This window comes from Panthera tigris, chromosome C1 (genome assembly GCF_018350195.1).
Source record: "Panthera tigris isolate Pti1 chromosome C1, P.tigris_Pti1_mat1.1, whole genome shotgun sequence".
Classification (NCBI taxonomy): domain Eukaryota; kingdom Metazoa; phylum Chordata; class Mammalia; order Carnivora; family Felidae; genus Panthera; species Panthera tigris.
The window spans coordinates 85,404,480-85,415,524 of NC_056667.1; positions in this window are offsets into that span (position 1 = coordinate 85,404,480).

Consider the following 11,045-nt stretch of genomic DNA (forward strand, 5'->3'; position numbering starts at 1 on the left):
TAAATTGTTAGCTAAATAATTGGCTGATTAAACACCAATTGTGATTTCGCACCAATTGTGTGATCCTTGTACTGGGTTTGGGGCAGTGGCTAGAAAAATGAACAGTGGCACATGGTTTCTGCCTTCAAGGAGCTTGGTCCAATGGAGGTTTCAGAGAAGTAAAAAAGTAATCACAATACAGAATGATAAGTTCTATAATGGAGAAGTCTAGGAACTATAACAGTATTAATGGCAGAGGCCCTTAACTCAGACCTGGGGCAGCAAAGGAAGACTTCCCAGAGAGGGTGGCGTGAACCAATGAGTCAAGAGAGGTGAGTTGGAGTTAGCTGGGAGAGTGCGTACTATGGGCTGAAGTGTGTCCCCTCCCCAATTCATGTGTTGAAGTCCTAAGCCCCAGTACCTCAGAATGTAATTCTACCTGGAGAGAAGGCCTTTCAAGATGTGATTAAGTTAAAATGAAGCCTATGGGGTGGTCCTAATCCAATCCGACTGTGTCCTTATAAGAAAGAAGTTTGGACACACAGAGAGACAGCAGGGATGCATGTGCACCAAGAGACCATGTGAGGACGCCCAGAGGAGGCGGCCATCTGCAAGCCCAGGAGAGATACACGCGGGTGTCTGCTGACACCTTAAATCTCAGACATCTAGCCTCCAGACCTGTGAGAAAATAATTTCTGTTGTCTAAGCCACCCAGCGTGCGGTACTTTGTTAAGGCAGCCTGAGAAGACCCGCACCGTGCAGTAGAAGAGGGAAGTGTGCTGATGGAATGAAAAGCACCTGAATGTGGAGTGCAAGCTGGGCGGTGGCAAGAGAAGCATCGAAGAGGTAAGCAAGGATGAATTCACGAAGCCCAATGGAGGAGTTTCAGCACTATGGTGAGGTGTCTCGAGAACACTACAAATTATAGGCAGCAGAGTAAGGCGATCAGATTTGCCTGGGAAAGGAAGAACTTCAGTGGTACCATAATGAATAGATTTTAGGAAGGCCATCCACCCCGGACGCTCTGAGGGCAATAAGGAGACATATGGCTTTGGAGTCCAACAGACCCGTGCTCTGATCCTGACTCTGCTATTTAAAAGCCCTATGGCCTTGGGCTGGTTCTTCCCCTCTCTTTGCTTCTAATTTCCCCATTTGTTATTTTAGGTAGAGTAATTTTTACCCCATGGGGTGATTTGAGAATTAAATAAAAGAGAGTATGTAAAACACTTGGCATGGTACTTGGCACATCATAAGCAATGATTGGTAGCTATTAAAATGTCTAAGGCAGTTGTAGTAGACATAGGAAAAAATGGACAAGCCTGAGAGATCTTAAGATAGGTAATCTGGAAATTTTGGCAATTATTTTTATGTCTGGGGGTAAGGGAAAGGATGAAATCAAAAAGAGTTTCCAGATTTTTGAATCTTTGCATTATGGTGTTGATTTGCCCAAGTAGGGAACATAAGGAAGAAGCAGGCAGGAGATGAGGATGAATTTGATTTTGGATGATATAGTGTTTGAGGGACCCTGGTACATTTAGAGTTGTGTCATAGATTGTTGGATATAGGGTCTTACGTTCAGGAAAGAGGCTTGGCCTGCAGGTGTAGACTAGATTGATGAGACCATCCAGAGTAAGTGTGCAGAGCGAGAAGAGGGGCAGAAGGTTGGTGGAACTCCCAGCATGCAGCCACAGGGTAGGAGGTTGAAAATCAGCCCAAGAAAGTATGAGAAGAAGAAAGTAGTAAGCCAAAAGGGAAAGAAGTTTTAAAAGAGAGTAGTCAACAGTACAAAAGCTGAAGAGGAATCAAATAAGGGGAAAGACACACCTAATGGACTGTGTTGTGTCTGGACATCAGGCATGACTTGGGAAAGGATGATTTCATGGAGTGACATGGGTACAACCCTACCGTAATGGGGCAAAGATTAAATGAAAAGTGAGGAAGTAAATACTGTGAACGAACTTCATGCATGAAAAGTGAGAGAGAAGACTACTGGTAGAAGGAAAATCCTTTTACTCCTGCAGACCTCATACTCCAAAATCTCCACCATTTTAACTTCTTTTGGCCCAGGGTTCTTGACCTTGGCTCCAAAGACCCTCTCAAGTGGTTCATGAATAGAATTTAAAGTGTCTATGTATTTAGAAAGGAGACAAAAGTACAACTTGAATTCCACTAGCCTGAAATTTAGCATTTTCATCAATTATGAATGTAGGCAAAAACTACAAAAGATTAGCAGTAACTGTGACTGTCAAAAACATATTTTCATATTGTATTACAGTTGTCACAGATTTCTCAAAATATCATTTATGCTCATCACTTTTATGAAATTATTGTAGTTATCAAATCTACTCCTGGATCTCATTAATAAATCATTTAAACATATTTTGAAAACTGCATTTAAATGTTATTAGTTTTCTTTATAATCATACATATTTTACTTTGTTTTTTAAAAGCATGATTCTGAGAAGGGATCCATAGGCGTCCCCAGATGTTAAAAAGGCACTGGGCACAAAACGGTTAAGACTTCCTGTTAGTCCATTACATTGCCATGTACCAACTCCATTATCCCAAATTTTTGGTTTGTATATGGCACTGCTTTTATTTTGTTTGATAAGCCACAATTGTCCCAAATGTTCCTCCAGGGAAAAGAGCCATGTCTCTCTCTGAACTTTTCTGTTGATCTGACCATCTATTGGTCCTTTCTCTTTTCATCTGGTCATCAAAAAACCACCGTTATGGAGATGGTAAAATTGGTTCAAGTATTTGTTCACTTCTTTGTTCACCATTGACAAACATCATTGAGCACAAGGTACTATGCTACATACTTGGGGATATAGCACAGGTACCTCCTAGGAATTTGTAGTTTGGGGAGTGGTCAAAAAAGAATAGAGATAGACTTATCCATAAACAGTTGCTTTATTAGGATATATAAAGGTTTATAGTATATGAGTTGCCAGGGGAAGACTTCATGCAGAAGGTGACATTGAAAGTAAAGAAAATGCCAATAAAAAACTGAATTTTCCAATACAGGATGAATAATGTTCATGAGCCATTACTCGGTTTTCTAAAAGTCTTGGAGCATTAAACGTAATGGAGTAAAAAAGGTTTCCATCTTGGCATATAGATTTAATTACCACATTTGATTAAAGCTGAGAAAAAAAATTGAGAAAAAGATGAATATTCAGGACACTTTCCTTCCTCTAAGCATTTTTACAGAGAAACAATATTCATAATCACCACAGATGAAAATACGAGGCAAAAATTAATTTGAAAAGCATTTTGTTATGAAGAATTGTCAGTTTTCCCCAGATGAGCGCATGACACCTGCTGGCCAAATTATATAATTTCCCTCTCCAAAGGAATGGTGAGTAATAAAGCTAATTTTATTAACTCTGCTTTGCTACAAAAGGAATTACATATTAGACCTGGGCTTTCCTTTAATGACCAGCAAGGAGGAGATTTTTCCGTATGGTAAATGTGGTCCTTGTTTTGAAAGTTCAAGATGGTCGAAGAATTTAAATATTTAAGGCAATTTCTCTAACAACGAGTTAACTGAGATTTGGAGAAGTCATGCTTCATTCAAGGTCACATGCACGCGGGTTGCCCATTTGATACTAGAGCCCTGGTTTCTGTTCTGCACTCCCAGACGAGGCAAAATATCCCAAGGCAAGGGCTTGGGTTGTTAACTTCTCTTCTATCTCTTGTTAATGCAATTTTTCGTGAGTTTTACTGCTAATGACATTATTAATGTTTTGTATGGGTCTTATTGCTTCTTCTTGGCTAATTGCTGTGGTTAGGACTTCCAACACAATATTGAATAAAAGTAGGGAGAGTGGGCATCCTTTTCTTGTTCCTGATCTTAAAGGAAAAGCTTTAAACCTTTCACCATTGAGTATGATGATAGCTGGAGACTTGTCATCTATGGTCTTTATTATGTTGAGGTACATTCCCTCTATACCCACTTTATTGAGAAGTTTTATCATAAATGGATGTTGAATTTTGTCAAAGGTTGTTTACTTTTTTAAAAAAGAAGTCTAGTTTATTGAGGCAAAATTTATATGAAATAAAATTCACCAATTTTAAGGGTATGGTTTTAAGAGTTTTGATAAATGTATTTAGTCATATCACCACCATTGCCACAAACAAGATCTAGAATGTTTATATCAGCCCCCAAATTTCCCTCATGCTCTTTGTTCAGTAAATTCCCTCCTCCCACCCCTAGGCCCTAGAAAACACTAGTATATTTCCTGTTTCTATAGTTTTGCCTTTTCTAGAATGTCATATACATGGAATCATATAGTGTGTAGCCTTTTGTCTGTCTTCTTTCACTTGGTTTAACTGATTTGAGATTCAGCCTTGTTGCTGCATGTGTCAAGTAGTCCGTTCCTTTCTATTGCTGAACAGCATTCTAATGTATGGATAAACCAACAACTAGTTGTTGGAAATTTGAATCGTTTTCTGCTTTTAATGTTTATTTATTTTGAGAGAGAGAGAGAGAGAGAGAGAGAGAGAGAGAGAGAGAGAGAGCGAGCATGAGCGGGGGAGGAGCAGAGAGAGAGGGAGACACAGAATCCGAAACAGGGTCCAGGCTCTGAGCTGTCCGCCCAGAGCCTGACGGGGGGGGGGGGGGGGGGGGGGGCAAACTCACAAACTGTGAGATCATGACCTGAGCCAAAGCCAGATGCTCAAACGAACGAGCCACCCAGGCGCCCCAATCATTTTCTGCTTTTGATGCTTATGAATAACGTTTCAATAAACATTTGTCTACGGGCCTTTGTGTGGATATATATTTTCATATATCTTGGGTAAGTACTCAGGCATGGGACTGCCAGGTTATACGCTAAGTGCATATTTAACTTCATAAGAAACTGACGCGTTTTAAAAGCAATTTTACACATATTTCTTTATTTTATCTTTATTTTAGCCTAATTCTAATTGTGTCCCGTATCATTGTTGTAGGAATCTTTTGTGAAAAATACAGCTTTAAATCCAAGTGTCATGAGAAAGCAACAACGAAAGGCTATTTATTTCATGAACCTCTTCAATTCAAGCTCATGAAACAGTATTTTTATAGGTAAGAGTACTGCATTAAGAGAAGAATCTAGTCTTAGAATCAACTGCAGTCTGTCATTTTGACTTGCTGTGCAACGTTTATTTATTAGGAAAATTACCTAACCTCTCTGAATATCAGTTAGTGGACACTCATGTGTGTGTGATACAGGTGTCTACACTGCAGGGTTACCAAAATTTCATGGGCTAATGTGAGTGTTCCCCACATAATAGGCGCTGCATTACTACCATTAGATTAGCAGCTTTTGCTAAAAGCAAAACTCTATATTCTAGAAAATAAATGGTATCACACTCTATAGATATTTTATGGTTCATTAGGAATTAATGTGTCTCTTCAGGGGTTTTAAATATGCCACACAGAGACAAATGAGTTTCATTGGCTCTACTGTCTATGATACGGGAATTATAAAAATACTGTTGTTCCTACACTTTACAACAGATTAGCATTTTGTACTTAATTAAGATCATGTTTTTTAATGGATCATTGAGAAATGCTATTGTCATATAAATTAAGATGATAATACCAACGTGTTATAACTTACATAATGTGATTTACGTAGGCCAGGGCCTTTTTAGCTTAGTAACTTCTGAAGAACTGACATTATTCTATAGCTTCACTGAAGAAGATATACTTAATCAAAAACATTGAGAGTTTTTAACTTTGCTATTTTAAGACTCTTCGCTCAGTGTACTGGCAGGTACTTAAGCTGCTAAAAATGTTAATTAGCTTGCACTGACATCTGCTGGTAACACAGTAAATTCCATACACTGTGTTTTATAAAATTCAGTAGAATCAAGTAGTTTAATCAAGTCTGTAGTTTAAAAAATTATTTTGGGAGGAGTTAAGATGATGGAACAGCATAGAAGTTTTTTGTCTTGCAACCATGAAATACAGCCAGACCAACACTAAACCATCCTACACACCTAGAAAGCTGATTGGAGGATTAACAACAATTTGCACGACTTGAATCATGGAATTCAGTGGGTGCGCGGCGCAGAGAGATGAACTTGGGGAGCGGGAAGGGAGGTGCTTTGTGGGCCGAGGGAGGATGGAGACTAGGGCAGGGGGAATACGGGAAAAGCACCCCTCCCCAAAAGCAGCTGGAGAGAAAGTGGAAAATTGGAAACAGCCGCAGGGACTAAACTAAAACGGGAGAAAGCAGAGGGTTTGCATTCCAATAAGACTGTAAACAAGGGGAGCGCGAAAGCTGCAATTCCACAGCTCCATACCTGGTGGTGCTCTGGTGGGAAGGGCGAATCCCCAGGAACAGAGTGGGGTCCGGGAGGTTCTCGGGCCACACATGGAAAAGTGGTTCCACTGCCACAAGGACATTTGGTAGAGACTGTTGAAACCACCTGGTCCCAGCAGACCGCAGAAAATGGCCACATTCGCTGGTGCTGGAACAAGGTCCTTAAGGGTGAACCCTGGTGCCCGATGCGTGTTGTGATTTTCCATAGTCCCTGAAGCGCTGCTGCTACACTATCTCACGAACTTTTTCTGGGGCGGGCTGGCACCTGGCCACAGTCTCGGGGTACCAGCAGCAGCAGGGTCCAGCAAGCGTTCCTGGGTGCAGCTGACATTCGGCCATTGCTCATTCAGCCATTGCTCAGTGAGACCCTCCCGCAGAGGGACGGAAGGGGTCAAAGCCGCAGTCCTTCAGAATTAAGGGGCCGGGGAAAATGGCTGTATCTGAGGTAAAACTTGGAGAGAGGTACTGCCTGGGGCCTGGTCACGGAGAGTGAAAAAGCTGGGAGTGGACCAGAGCTGAAGACAGAGGTCGGGTGAGCGATTGCTGATCCGAGACAACAGACTGGGTAGATGGGTGGCGCCAATTTCATCAACCTGCACATGCGCTTACGCACCTACCAGCAGAACAACAATCCACCCCAGAGGGCTAGCAGCGCCATCTAGTGGAGAGCGGAGCTGTTACACTGAGCCCCGCCCAACTGGGCCAACTTTGCTCTTCAAGAACACAAGTCCCACCGCCTACTTAGTTCATGGGCTATAAAGAGCTACATAGACTGACTTCCAAGGGAAAACAAAGCAATTTCAGTCCTACTTTAATCTATTAGCAGGTTCATCTATTCAATTTTCTTTCTTTCTTTTTTCTTTTCTCTTTTTCTCTTTTACAATTTTCTTTTTCTTGAATACAGAAAAAGAAAAAATTTATTTTCAATTTTTATTAAAAATATCTTTCTTTAATTTTTATTATTGTATTTTTTACTTTTATGTAAATTTTTTCAAATTCTACTTTACTTCCATCATTTTATTTTAGTCTACTTCAGTGTACTCACCATTTCAAATTTTCAAACAATTTCCTTTTTTTCTTTCTTTTTCTTTTTTCTCTTTTTCATTTCTTTCCTTTTTCTTGAATGCAAAAAGAGAAAAACTTCACTTTTACTTTTAATTTCTATTAAAATATTTTTATTTAATTTTTATTACTATATTTTTTGCATTTATGTAAATTTTTTCAAATTCTATTTTACTTCCATCATTTTATGTTAGTCTACTGCAGTGTATTCACTTTTTCAAATTTTCAAACGATTTATTTTTTTTCTTTCTTTTATCTTTTTTCTTTTTCATTTCTTTTCTTTTTCTTAAATAAAGAAAATTTAAAAATTCATATTTATTTTTAATTTTTATTAAAAATATTTTTCTTTAATTTTTTCTACTATATTCTTTACTTTTGTCTGTATTTTTTCAAATTCTATTTATCCCTATCATCTCATTTTAGTCTACTTCAGTGTATTCATTTCTTCAAAACTCAAACGATTTCCTTCCCCACAACCCCTTTTTTTCTCTAATCTGTCAAACCACTATCAACACCCAGACCAAAACAAATCTAGGATCTAGCATCATCTATTTGATTTGTGTGTGTGTGTGTTTACTTTTTAATTTTAATATATTTTTATTTTAATTTTTTTAATTTCAATTTTTCTACCTCATTAATTCATTTTCTCCCTTCAAAATGACAAAACAAAGGAATTCACCCCAAAAGAAAAAGCACGAAGAAATAACAGCCAGGGATTTAACCAACACAGATACAAGCAAGATGTCTGAACCAGAATTTAGAATCACGATAATGAGAATACTAGCTGGAGTTGAACATCATAGATTAGAATCCCTTTCTGCAGAGATAAAAGAAGTAAAAAATAGCCAGAATGAAATTAAAAATGCTATAACTGAGCAGTAATCATGGATGGATAGAGTGGCGGCAAGGATGGATGAGGCAGAACAGACAATCAGCGATATAGAGGACAAACTTATAGAGAATAACGAAGCAGAAAAAAAAGGGGGGAGATTAAGGCAAAAGAGCGCGATTTAAGAATTAGAAAAATCAGTGACTCATTAAAAAGAAATAACATCAGAATCATAGGGGTCCCAGAAAGGAAGAGAGAGAAATAGGGGTAGAAGTGTTATGTGAGCAAATCATAGCGGAAAACTTTCCTAACCTGGGGAGAGACACAGACATCAAAATCCAGGAAGCACAGAGGACCCCCATTAGATTCAACAAAAACTGACCATCAACAAGGCATATCATAGTCAAATTCACAAAACACTCAGGCAAGGAGAGAATCATGAAAGCAGCAAGGGGAAAAAAGTCCCTAACCTACAAGGGAAGACAGATCAGGTTTGCAGCAGACCTAACCACAGAAACTTGGCATGCCAGAAAGGAGTGGCAGGATATATTCAGTGTGCTGAATCAGAAAAATATGCAGCCAAGGATTCTTTTTCCAGCAAGGCTGTCATTGAAAATAGAAGGAAAGATAAAAAGCTTCCCCGACAAACAAAAATTAAAGGAGTTTGTGACCACTAAACCAGCCCTGCAAGAAACCTTAAGGGGGACTCTCTGAGGGGAGAAAAGATGAAAAAAAATGTATGTATGTGTATATATATATACATACATACATACATATATATATGTATGTATATATATATATGTATGTATGTATGTATATATATATACACACATACACAGAGAGAGAGATAAATAAATAAATTCATATACACATACATACATACCAAAAGCAACAAAGATTAGAAAGGACCAGAGAACACCACCAGAAACTCCAACTCTACAAGCATCATAATGACAATAAATTCATACCTTTCAGTACTCACTCTAAACATCAATGGACTCAGTGCTCCAATCAAAAGAACTAGGGTAACAGAATGGATAAGAAAACAAGATCCATGTATATGCTGTTTACAAGAGACCCACTTTAGACCTAAAGACACCTTCAGATTGAAAACAAAGCAATGGAGAACCATCTATCATGCTAATGGTCAACAAAACAAAGCCAGAGGAGCCATACTTCTATCAGACAATCTAGACTTTAAAAGAAAGACTGTATCAAGAGATGCAGAAGGGCATTATATCATAATCCACAGGTATATCGACCAAGAAGACCTAACAATTGTAAACATTTATGCACCAAATGTGGCAACACCCAAATATATAAATCAATTAATCACAAACATAAAGAAACTCATCGCTAGTAATACCATAATAGTAGGAGACTTCAACACCCCGCTCACAACAATGGACAGATCATCTAATCAAAAAATCAACAAGGAAACAATGGCTTTGAATGACACACTGGACCAGCTGGACTTAACAGATATATTCAGAACATTTCATCCTAAAGCAGCAGAATATACATTCTTCTGCAGTGCACATGGAACATTCTCCAGAATAGACCATATATGGGACACATATCAGCCCTAAGTAAGTGCAAAAAGATCGAGATCATACCGTGCATATTTTCAGACCACAATGCTATGAAACTCAAAATCAACCACAAGAAAAAATTTGGAAAGGTAACAAATACTTGGAGACTGGAGAATATCTTACTAAAGAATGAATGGACTAACCAAGAAATTAAAGAGGAAATTAAAAAGTATATGGAAGCCAATGAATATGATAACACCACAACCCAAACCCTCTGGGATGCCTCAAAGGCGGTCATAAGAGGAAAGTATACAGCCTTCCTAAAGAAGGCTTTCCTAAAGAAGGAAGAAAGATCCCAGACACACAACCTAGCCTTACACCTTAAGGAGCTGGAAGAAGAACAGCAAATAAAACCCAAAACCAGCAGAACAGGAAATAATAAAGACTAGAGCAGAAATTAATGCTATCAAAACCAAAAAAAAAAAAAAAAAAACCAAACCCAAAACACAGTAGAACAGATCAATGAAACCAGAAGCTGGTTCTTTGAAAGAATTAACAAAATTGATAAACCCCTAGCCAGTTTGATCAAAAAGAAAAAGGAAAGGGCCCAAATAAATAAAATCAAGAATGAAAGAGAGATCACAACCAACACAGCAGAAATAAAAACAATAATAAGAGAATATTATGAGCAATTATATGGCAATAAAATGGGGAATCCTGAAGAAATGGACAAATCCCTAGAAACATATACACTACCAAAACTGAAACAGGAAGAAATAGAAAATTTGAACAGACCCATAACCAGTAAGGAAATCAAATTAGTAATCAAAAATCTGCAAGAAAACAAGAGTCCAGGGCCAGATGGCTTTCCAGGGGAATTCTACCAAACATTTAAGGAAGAGTTAACACCTATTCTCTTGAAGTGTTCCAAAAAATAGAAATGGAAGGAAAACTTCCAAACTCTTTCTATGAAGCCAGCATTACCTTGATTCCAAAACCAGACAGGGACCCCACTAAAAAGGAGAACTAGAGACCAATTTCCCTGATGAACATGGATGCAAAAGTCCTCAACAAGATATTAGCCAAACAGATCCAACAATACATTAAAAAAATTATTCACCACGACCAAGCAGGATTTATACCTGGGATGCAGGGCTGGTTCAATACCCGCAAAACAATTAACGTGACTCATCACATCAATAAAAGAAAGGACAAGAACCATAGGATCCTCTCAATAGATGCAGAGAAAGCATTTGACAAAATACAGCATCCTTTCTTGATAAAAACCCTCAAGAAAGTAGGGATAGAAGGAGCATACCTCGAGAT